At 42.4% G+C, this 8,721-nt stretch overlaps 1 pseudogene; it reads right to left on the bottom strand.

Annotated features, from left to right (window-relative positions):
* Window positions 1–7,863: 7,863 nt before the first annotated feature.
* LOC101593629 lies at window positions 7,864–8,515 on the bottom strand (annotated as a pseudogene).
* Window positions 8,516–8,721: the final 206 nt, after the last annotated feature.

Here is an 8,721-nt window from a genome sequence, read left to right on the forward strand (position 1 = left end):
TAGCCAAATCAAGAGCAGTGGGTTCCCCACCAAGGCTGTGTGCCACCATTGCACTTGTGTGGGCATCACGACCAGTTATTTGTTGCTAAGTAGGTTAGACCATGAGTTGCTTGGAGAGATAGTGGTTATTTCCCCCAGTTGCCCATGTTGCACCTTCTAGTACTAAAGATGCTGTCTGGGGACTGACTTTTTCCTCGTTTCCAGCCATGCTGTTCCATTTTACGTGTCAGCTGCATATGGTGTCTTCAGCAATAAGGTCTTACCACTAATCTTTGGTGGGTCATCAAGTTCTTTGACAGAAATCTGTCATTCTCTTAGGAAACCTTGTAGGTTTCTCTTATCAAAAGCTTATTGTGGATGATAGCCCCATGCTGGTTAGCTTAAAAATTTAAACTATGATACAGCCATACCAGGTAAGCATGCACTTATTCAGAAATAGGATGGAATAAACCACTTGCTGTGAGTCCCTGGATCCTTGGAGCTGCAGTTACCCAAAGTCATCCAGGCAACTGTGGAGAGCAGGGTCTTTAGTGGCTGTGAGCATGAAGGGAAGTACATCCAGGAGATGACTTCAGAGAGTAATTCCATTTATTCAATAGGGAACTGGGTTTGTAAGCAGTTGAGAGCAGGAAGAAGGTCCTAAGGGATTGACGGACTTAAAGGTTGCTAGCCTATGCATAGGGATGTTCATTACAGCACATAGGGAGAGAATCAGGTGATCTGCGTAGTGGTGGGAAGAGGATCTCAGGGGGCTGGGCTGTGTGAAGGCTGCTGGCTAACACCATATAAAGAGTTTCCTAGGCAACTGGCCAAAGGTCACAGGGCTCCAAGTGTGCTGGGTTTGGAGAGGGAGTGACCTCCTATAGTCTGTGGGGTCATCCTTAGCCTTGCCTGGCAGTTCAGGCCCATTTTCTGAAGGCTCCAGCCTGTGCCTGGCAGTGCCTGACAACTTCCTCTTTGTTTTTACACAAGGGTAGTATCATCCTTAGTGAGTCCTTCATAATTTTCCATAGGTTCTGATAGAGCTAGGTGGTGCATAAGGACCTGATAAGTAGCGACCTTAGTAATATTAGTTATTTGTTGTCTGAGAAATTTGATGAGGCCAGGGTCTACAAACAATAGGCTTCCTATATCAAGGAGGGGGAGACACCAAGTGACTTAAAGGGTTAAAAAACCAGGTGGTGGGGTTCTCAGGCTTGTAGCAGTCAAGCTGGTCCTTGCAAAGGGAGGGAAGTGTATTGATGCAGTGTAGGAAGATTGTAAGAGAACACTGGGGAGAAATATTAAAATAAGGAGTTAATAAGAAGTGAGCACACAGAAAACTGGTCCTTTTTGTGGTTGAGGGAACCCTGGTAGACCATCTGAGCATGAGCTGGCTGAGATTTTCTTCCATAACTGTTCATTGAATGGCAGAGTAGTGTTTGACATGGCCTGAATCTGTTTCCATGTGGCTTATAAAGCAGATGAGATATTAGCAGAGTTATCAGAATCATATACACAACATTTAACTTTGATAATAGCCTTCCTGAGTGTACACTTTAAAATTCATCATCTATGGTTGTTTTCACTTATTATAGAAATATAACTATTAGAAATGGGGCAACGTGTAATAGGCCATTCATATATTTGAGGTATTTCTTTACCTTTGGTAATATATTTCTCTCTGAGTGTTTAAGACCAAGCAGATAGCCAAAACTTAATCAAGGATTAACTTTAGAGGTCACTCCAAAGGAGACTTTAGGGACCCAGAAGTAGCCACATAGTTTATTGGTGTTTTCTGTCTGTTAGGATGACTCAGGGCCATGCTGGCCAAGTAGTTTTCTCTATTTTTGTGGAGTCAGGAGGACTGATTGGTCTTCAATTGTGACTCTCCTGTCTTAGACTGCATAGCAATTTTTGTTTGGGTCTCCTTATCCTCCCTGATTAGGAAGACAGGTGACTTACCAGGGGGCCAGTGTAGAAGTGTCCTATCATCTTCAATGGCTTAATCACCTGGGAGCACAGGCCAAAATATTGGCCTTTTTGTTCTCAAGATTTCATTTGGCTTTGGCTTCTACATAGGTAATTAACATACTTAGAAAGGAAGTTACACCAGCTTGGATATATACACATATAGAGCACATTGAGTATTGAAATAGGTTTAGTTAAAAATGGAAAAGTAGCTTAAAATCATTTTTCCAACTTTTTAAAACTTTGTTGTCTTGTTTTAGCATAAGCCATATCTAAGGCATAGAAGGTAGGCACACTTTAAATATCTAATAGTTATAAATAAAGGCAGAATCTGTTACCAGTCTTGAAAGCAGTACCAATTAACTTGCCAATAAACAAACCAACTAATTTATACTAGAAATTTTCAGAAAAGGACAAGTAAGATAGAATAAAGTTTTAGCACCTGTGTTTGAAAATATCTTTGATTGGTTCAGCTAGCTGTATGGGAACCAATTACCTAGAGAACATTGTAAGCAAAACCACAGAGCTTGAAATTATTTCTCTCAGATGAGGTCCATTGTTTGAGCATGAGGCTGCACACTAAAGTGGGGAATATGTCTTAAGAGTTAATTTTGTTATAAGCACTGGACTTGAGATGCCAGAAATGAGACAATCACTTACATACAATAGAGCAGAATCTTCTCTTTGTTGAGCCAAAACAGCCAGCTAAATTCTAAAACAACCCTTGACAAATCTGTTTTGAAAGAACAAACACCATTTGACAACCAATGATTTTAGCTTAATATTAATAGCCATTAATTTTATGTACCATAAAAATATTTATTAACAGGAAACAATTTTATGTTTTATCCATGGCTTAAATTTGATAAAGCTTAAGCAATCTATCCCAACATATTTTACCTAACAAGAGCATAAAACTTATAGTGACTGAAATCAAATGACTTAGAACCCCCTTAAGAGTTTGTAAACAGGGCTGGAGAGATGGTTTAGTGGTTAAGCGCTTGCCTGTGAAGCCTAAGGACCCCGGTTCGAGGCTCGGTTCCCCAGGTCCCACGTTAGCCAGATGCACAAGGGGGTGCACGCGTCTGGAGTTCGTTTGCAGAGGCTGGAAGCCCTGGCACGCTCTCTTCCTCTATCTGTCTTTCTCTCTGTGTCTCTCGCTTCAAATAAATAAATAAAAAATTAAAAAAAAAAAAAGAGTTTGTAAACAGTTGCAAAACTGAGGCATGGTGTTTAGGCTTAGCCTGAAAATTCTTTCCTATGAATGCACATCTTTATCCACATACTTTAACATTTTGATCTAAGTACTAGTGTAATAGCATTTTTTAACAAGCATTCTATGACCAACATTGAAACATTCCTTTCGTTTCTTCAATCAATTCATCTCACCCCATAATTAACCATCTTTCTTGTAAGACTATTAAGAGAAGCTACATGAAATTGATTAATCCTACTACTCACTGACAAGCAAGTAGTCTAGATTAAAGACAATTTTATGTCATTACTACCCCTAACACACTTGGAAATTATTTTATTAGGAGTAACTAAGGCAATTTTTTGTTTCTATCTTGAGGCAGGCTGGCTTAAAACCTAGGCCAGTTGTCTCCTCCTTTTAAGTAATAGGTCTTTACAATATTTTTTTTAAATACATGGCAAACTATGAGTCATCACCTCAGAGAGAATTTTATTGTTTTTAATAACCCTCTGTGTAAGATGAAGTTGACCTAGAACATAAACTTAGTAATTATGTTTATGATATCATGTAACATATGGCATTGTTGTGTAAAATTTCAGCTCACCATAGGCTTTAGTTAAATATGTGACCTTTTTTTTTCCTTCATGGTGCATGGATTCATGGTGCTTGCCTAGCAGGCAGCCACTGGGTGGGGCAGGAGCTCGAATAACTCACTACCTTAGCATCTGCCCTACCCTGCTCCAGGGCTCTCACATTGACAGCCTGGGTGGCACATGAAGGAGGGGTCTGGGGCCAGCTGGTGGGAAGGGAAGCAGAAACACTGCACCTGAGGTGGCTGAGGGGCCATTGTCTCATGGTACACGAGCCTGCCACAGGACCTGAGCCACACTGAGCTCTTGTTCAGCCAGCTTGCAGTTTTGCTGCTGCCAAAGCAGAGAAACTTGAAAGGAGATGCCAAGGGAGTGAGGGAAAATTTCCTTCCTGAACTTTTCATTTACTAGCCAGATAAACTATGCAGGTTCATATGTCTAGGTCACATGGATCTCCAGAAATCATCCAGGGGGGTGAACTGGAAGACTTCCTATCAAAAGGAGCTGGTCTCCCTCAGGGAGAGTTTAATTCCCCTAACTTTAAGCAGAGCCCTTAATCTATGAATCTGTGATTCCTTTTGGTGGAAGATAATATTGCTCATGACAGAAAAAGAGTAGAAATGACAAGACCACAGGGCAACATTCCCAAGGGCTGAATAGCACTGCAGGAGATTCCCCGATTGTCAGGAAGCAAACCTGTTTGCAAGTTTAAGAGACTGACTGGTGATCTGTTCTACAGGCTTTTAAGAGGTCGGTGCATTGCTGGATTTTTGCATTGGAGAGAAATAGATAGAAGGTCTTTGCCAGTGCCCAACAGGCTGTAGGGGTCCAGGCAGAGGACAGTCAATGCCAAAGAGTGGCCTTGGCCAAGAGATGTCAGTTGCCAGTTGTCATGTCTGGTTCCTAGTGATGGGGTGAACCAAAAGCAAAGGAGGAAAAGGAGAAATCTGCCAGCCCTCAAAATGTGGAGGCAAAGCCACAGGGAGGCCTGATGTTCCCCCTGCCCACCGACCACAATAAAAGAGAAACCCGCCCGTCCTCAAAAACGTGGAGGTAAGGTCACATGGGCGAATTTCTCACAGTCCCTCTGGGAGAGCACTCACCTTCTGTGGTACATCTTAGAGAGTCCCTGGTCAGGCGCAAGCTATGGGTCCCTGGATCTTTGGGGCCACAGGGCCCTGAAGACATCCAGGCAACTGTGGAGAGCAGGGTCTTGAGCAGCCATGAGCACGAAGGAATGAACACCCTGGGGGATGACTTTAGAGAATAGTTCCATTTATTCAATAGGGAAGTGGGTTTATAAGCAGTTGAGAGTGGAAAGAGGGTCCTAAGGAGACTGGTGGCTTCAAAGTTTGCTAGCCAACGCAAGTCAGGTGATCTGCATAGTGTGGAAGAGGATCACAGGGGGATGGGCTGTGTGAAGGCTGCTGGAGTTTCTTAGGCAGCTGGCCAAAGGTCACAGGGATCCAGGTGTGCTGGGCTTGGACAGGGAGTGGCCTCCTGTAGCCCAGGCATCCTTATCCTTGCCTGGCAGCTCAGACCCATCTCCTGAAGCCTCCCGCCTGTGCCCGGCAGTGCCCAACAACTTGCATACTCAACTTGGTTAGATTTCAAGGAGATCTTTGTGGTGATGCTACAGTTACATATTTTGATTGTGGTGATGGATTCATGCAGTACATGAAACGTAACATGACAGAAGAAATTCATACACACATTATACCTATGTCAGTTTTCTGTTTTTGACACTGTTGTGAGAGTTCTATCAGATGTGAGTTGGTTTTGATAGTGCCCAGCTCTTACATAAAAAAAAAATTCTATGTATACAATTTTAAGAGACATAAGCACACATACACTTGTGGTCCCAATGTCAACTTTCTGAGGTTGATTTCTTAGGGTGGCTTCATGAGATGCAAATATTTGAGAATGTTTCGTGATCAGTATAAATGACTTCTTTAATATACTTGCAAATATCTGAGATTTCTCATTTCAAAATGAAAAGAATAAAGATATACATACAGTAAACTAAATAAATTTTAATATTACCAGAAACCAGCAGATGCATTAATATATACTTCCATCTTGGCTAATAAAACAAAACAAAAAATATGCAAAATACAAATCAAAACAACATAAGAAATCTCTTAATAAAGCATCCTTATCCAACTATAAATTCTCCTTTTCTCATTTTTTCACAGAAAAACTCTTGGAAAGATTAACCTGTCTTGCTTGAATTACTCTTGGCATTCTCTCGCGAATCCACCCTGACCCAATCAGTATATCATGCATCTCCAACAATATTGTTATGACTAAAGCCACTGCTCATGGTGTTGATAAATTGAATATTCTGTTTAATCTTCTCACTTTGCAAACCTGTCAGCATCTCTTGAGAGAGCATTGCTCACTTTTCTAATTACTTTTGAAAAGTGGTTGTCTAGATATTGTACTCTCGTGACTCCTACTCCTGCCCAGTGATTCTTTTTTTCTCAATTGCTATACCCAGTTCTTCCTTTTTGGAAATGTTAACCACTGAAAGGCTTGGGAATTAAAGTTTTGGCCATATTTTTGTTGTTTCTACTTTACTCCCATGTTCAGATAGTCTACTAAAATCTCTCAGACTTTGCACTGCCTACTTTTTTTCTAAAAATTCTATATATTTATTCTCTCTCTCTCTCTCGCTCTCTGTCTCTGCATTTCTATGAGAGTAAAGCTGCAATTGTCAGTGTATCTGTAGAGGTCAGAGGACAGATTTCAAGCCTTTCCTCACCGTTCTATCTCATTTGAGGTTTGTTTCTATGGAGGAGGTTCCTTTTGCTGTACTGCTCAAGAGCTTCTGGAAAATTCTCCTGTCTCTACCAACCAGTTTGCTCTCAGTGTGCTGGGATTATAGAAGGCTTCCGGCCTTTTACATAGGGTGTGAGGATTTAATTTGAGTACTTAGGCTTGAGAAATGAGTTCTTTGTCACTGAACTATCTCGCCAGACCTACATAGCTTTGTTGATACTTTCCAGGTATCTCAAACTTAGCATATCCTCAATAAACTTGTGACTTACCTCTCCTCTATGTTCTCCCTCCTAAGGCTCTTATTTTAGTGAATATCAGTTGCTGAACTACAACATAGAAGACATCCTTGAAGCCTCTCTTTCTTACAACATTCATTCAACATAAAAGAAATACAGTAACATCTTTAAAAAGTCTATAATGTGTTCATTTTTCTCCACTTTACTATCACATGGGCTACACATGGTCTCAGATAACATCATTGTTGGTATGAATTCAGTAGCTTCATAAATAATAATTCCTAATCCTCCTTATACTTTAGGGTCTAGTCCAAACTCAACATTGAGGGGTATCCCTTTCAAATGTAAGTTTTTTTCATTTATCACATAAAGGCATTATGCATGTGTGTGATCGAGCCTCCTTGAAGTCATAAGTTTTCATTTGCCTTGGATAAATATCTACAAGTGGAATGGTTAGATTACATGCTATGCATAGGTTTGATTTTTTTTTTTCTCTTTTCATGAGTTATTTAATGGTTCTTACAGGATTGGATGTTAGAAGGGCTCATAAATTTTCATTAAAAAGCCAAGATCAGTTTTGTTTGGACACGGAATGATTCCCAGACCCCTCCCCCCATCCCCTTTCCAACCAGCTACACAAAAATGAATCCACACACAAGATGGAGAAGTTGAATGATCACTTGCCAAGGTCCACAGGACCGTTTATTCCACTACTGTTACCACTGCGTCCTTCCTGGTAGGCTATCACTAGTAATAGTTTCTGGCTGTTTCTTCCACTTGAAACCAGAGATAAGAAACAAGCTAAGTCTCAGCAAATCTGGGCTCCGTGTGAAGCCGTGCAGGTTCTCCCAGGTTATTTTTCTCTCTGAATATCTTCCCTTCCAGAAGACATTAGAGGTTCACACACCTTTCTCCTTCCAGCTGGTCAAGACAGTGAAATACCTCGGAATGCTCTGTGAGGTTCCAGGATGTAATGACGGCCAAGTCTGGAACAGGTGTGGTGAAGACATTAAAATTGCTCTCATGGCTCTAAAGCCACCAGCACAGGAGACCTCACCGAGGAAAGCCTGGAACCAGGACTCGTTGGCATTGGGCCTTCGGAGGTGTGGGACTAGAAGATGACTTTTTTGTGCTTTGAGTTGGGGATTTGCCCTTTCGACTTCAACCTAGGACAGCCTCCCTCATGTGTTTGGGCTGCAACGGTGGCATTGGCATCTCTCCCCACTTCTCACACATTCCCAGGGCTTCTTCCACCACCTCCCCGACGAAAACCTTGGAGATACCAGACATGGCAAGCACCACATTCTGGGACACGGAGGTGCCGGTGATGGACTGGATCAGCCTTTTAATGGCTGCCTTAGGAAAAGCTGACCGGCAACAAATTTCGTAAAGGTTCAGCTGCTCCTCAGAAAAGGAAGAAACCAGGGTTTGCATCTTCTGCATCTCGTCTTCATCCACTTTCTGTTTTTTCTCCTTTTTTTCTTTGGTATCGAGTTTCAGTTTTTTGTTTTCTTTTTCTTTTCCTGCGGGAGTAAGTAATGATGTGTTTTCCCTTTCAGCTGCTGTTAAATCCGAGACATCCTGACTCTTGAGCTCGCCTTCCTCGGCCGCAGCTTCCCTCGCGGCCACATCGCCGTCCCGTCCGTCTCCTCCGGGATGCCCTCCGCGCCGCGCCGCCGGCTCCCCGGGAGCGCGGTAGTCTCTTCGGATTCCCCCGCCTCTTCACCTTTGTCGCCCGAGGGCGACTCCTCAGCCTGGTCCATCGCGGGTAAGGAAAGCTTAATTTTTTTTTTTTTATTAAAATTTTATTTATTTATTTGAGAGTGACAGAGAGAGGAGAGAGGGAGAAACAAAATGGGCACGTCAGGGCCTCCAGCCACTGCAAACTCCAGACGCGTGCGCCCCCTTGCGCATCTGGCTAACGTGGGTCCTGGGGAATCGAGCCTCGAACCACGGTCCTCAGGCTTCT

The sequence above is a fragment of the Jaculus jaculus genome, chromosome 4, assembly GCF_020740685.1.
Source record: "Jaculus jaculus isolate mJacJac1 chromosome 4, mJacJac1.mat.Y.cur, whole genome shotgun sequence".
Classification (NCBI taxonomy): domain Eukaryota; kingdom Metazoa; phylum Chordata; class Mammalia; order Rodentia; family Dipodidae; genus Jaculus; species Jaculus jaculus.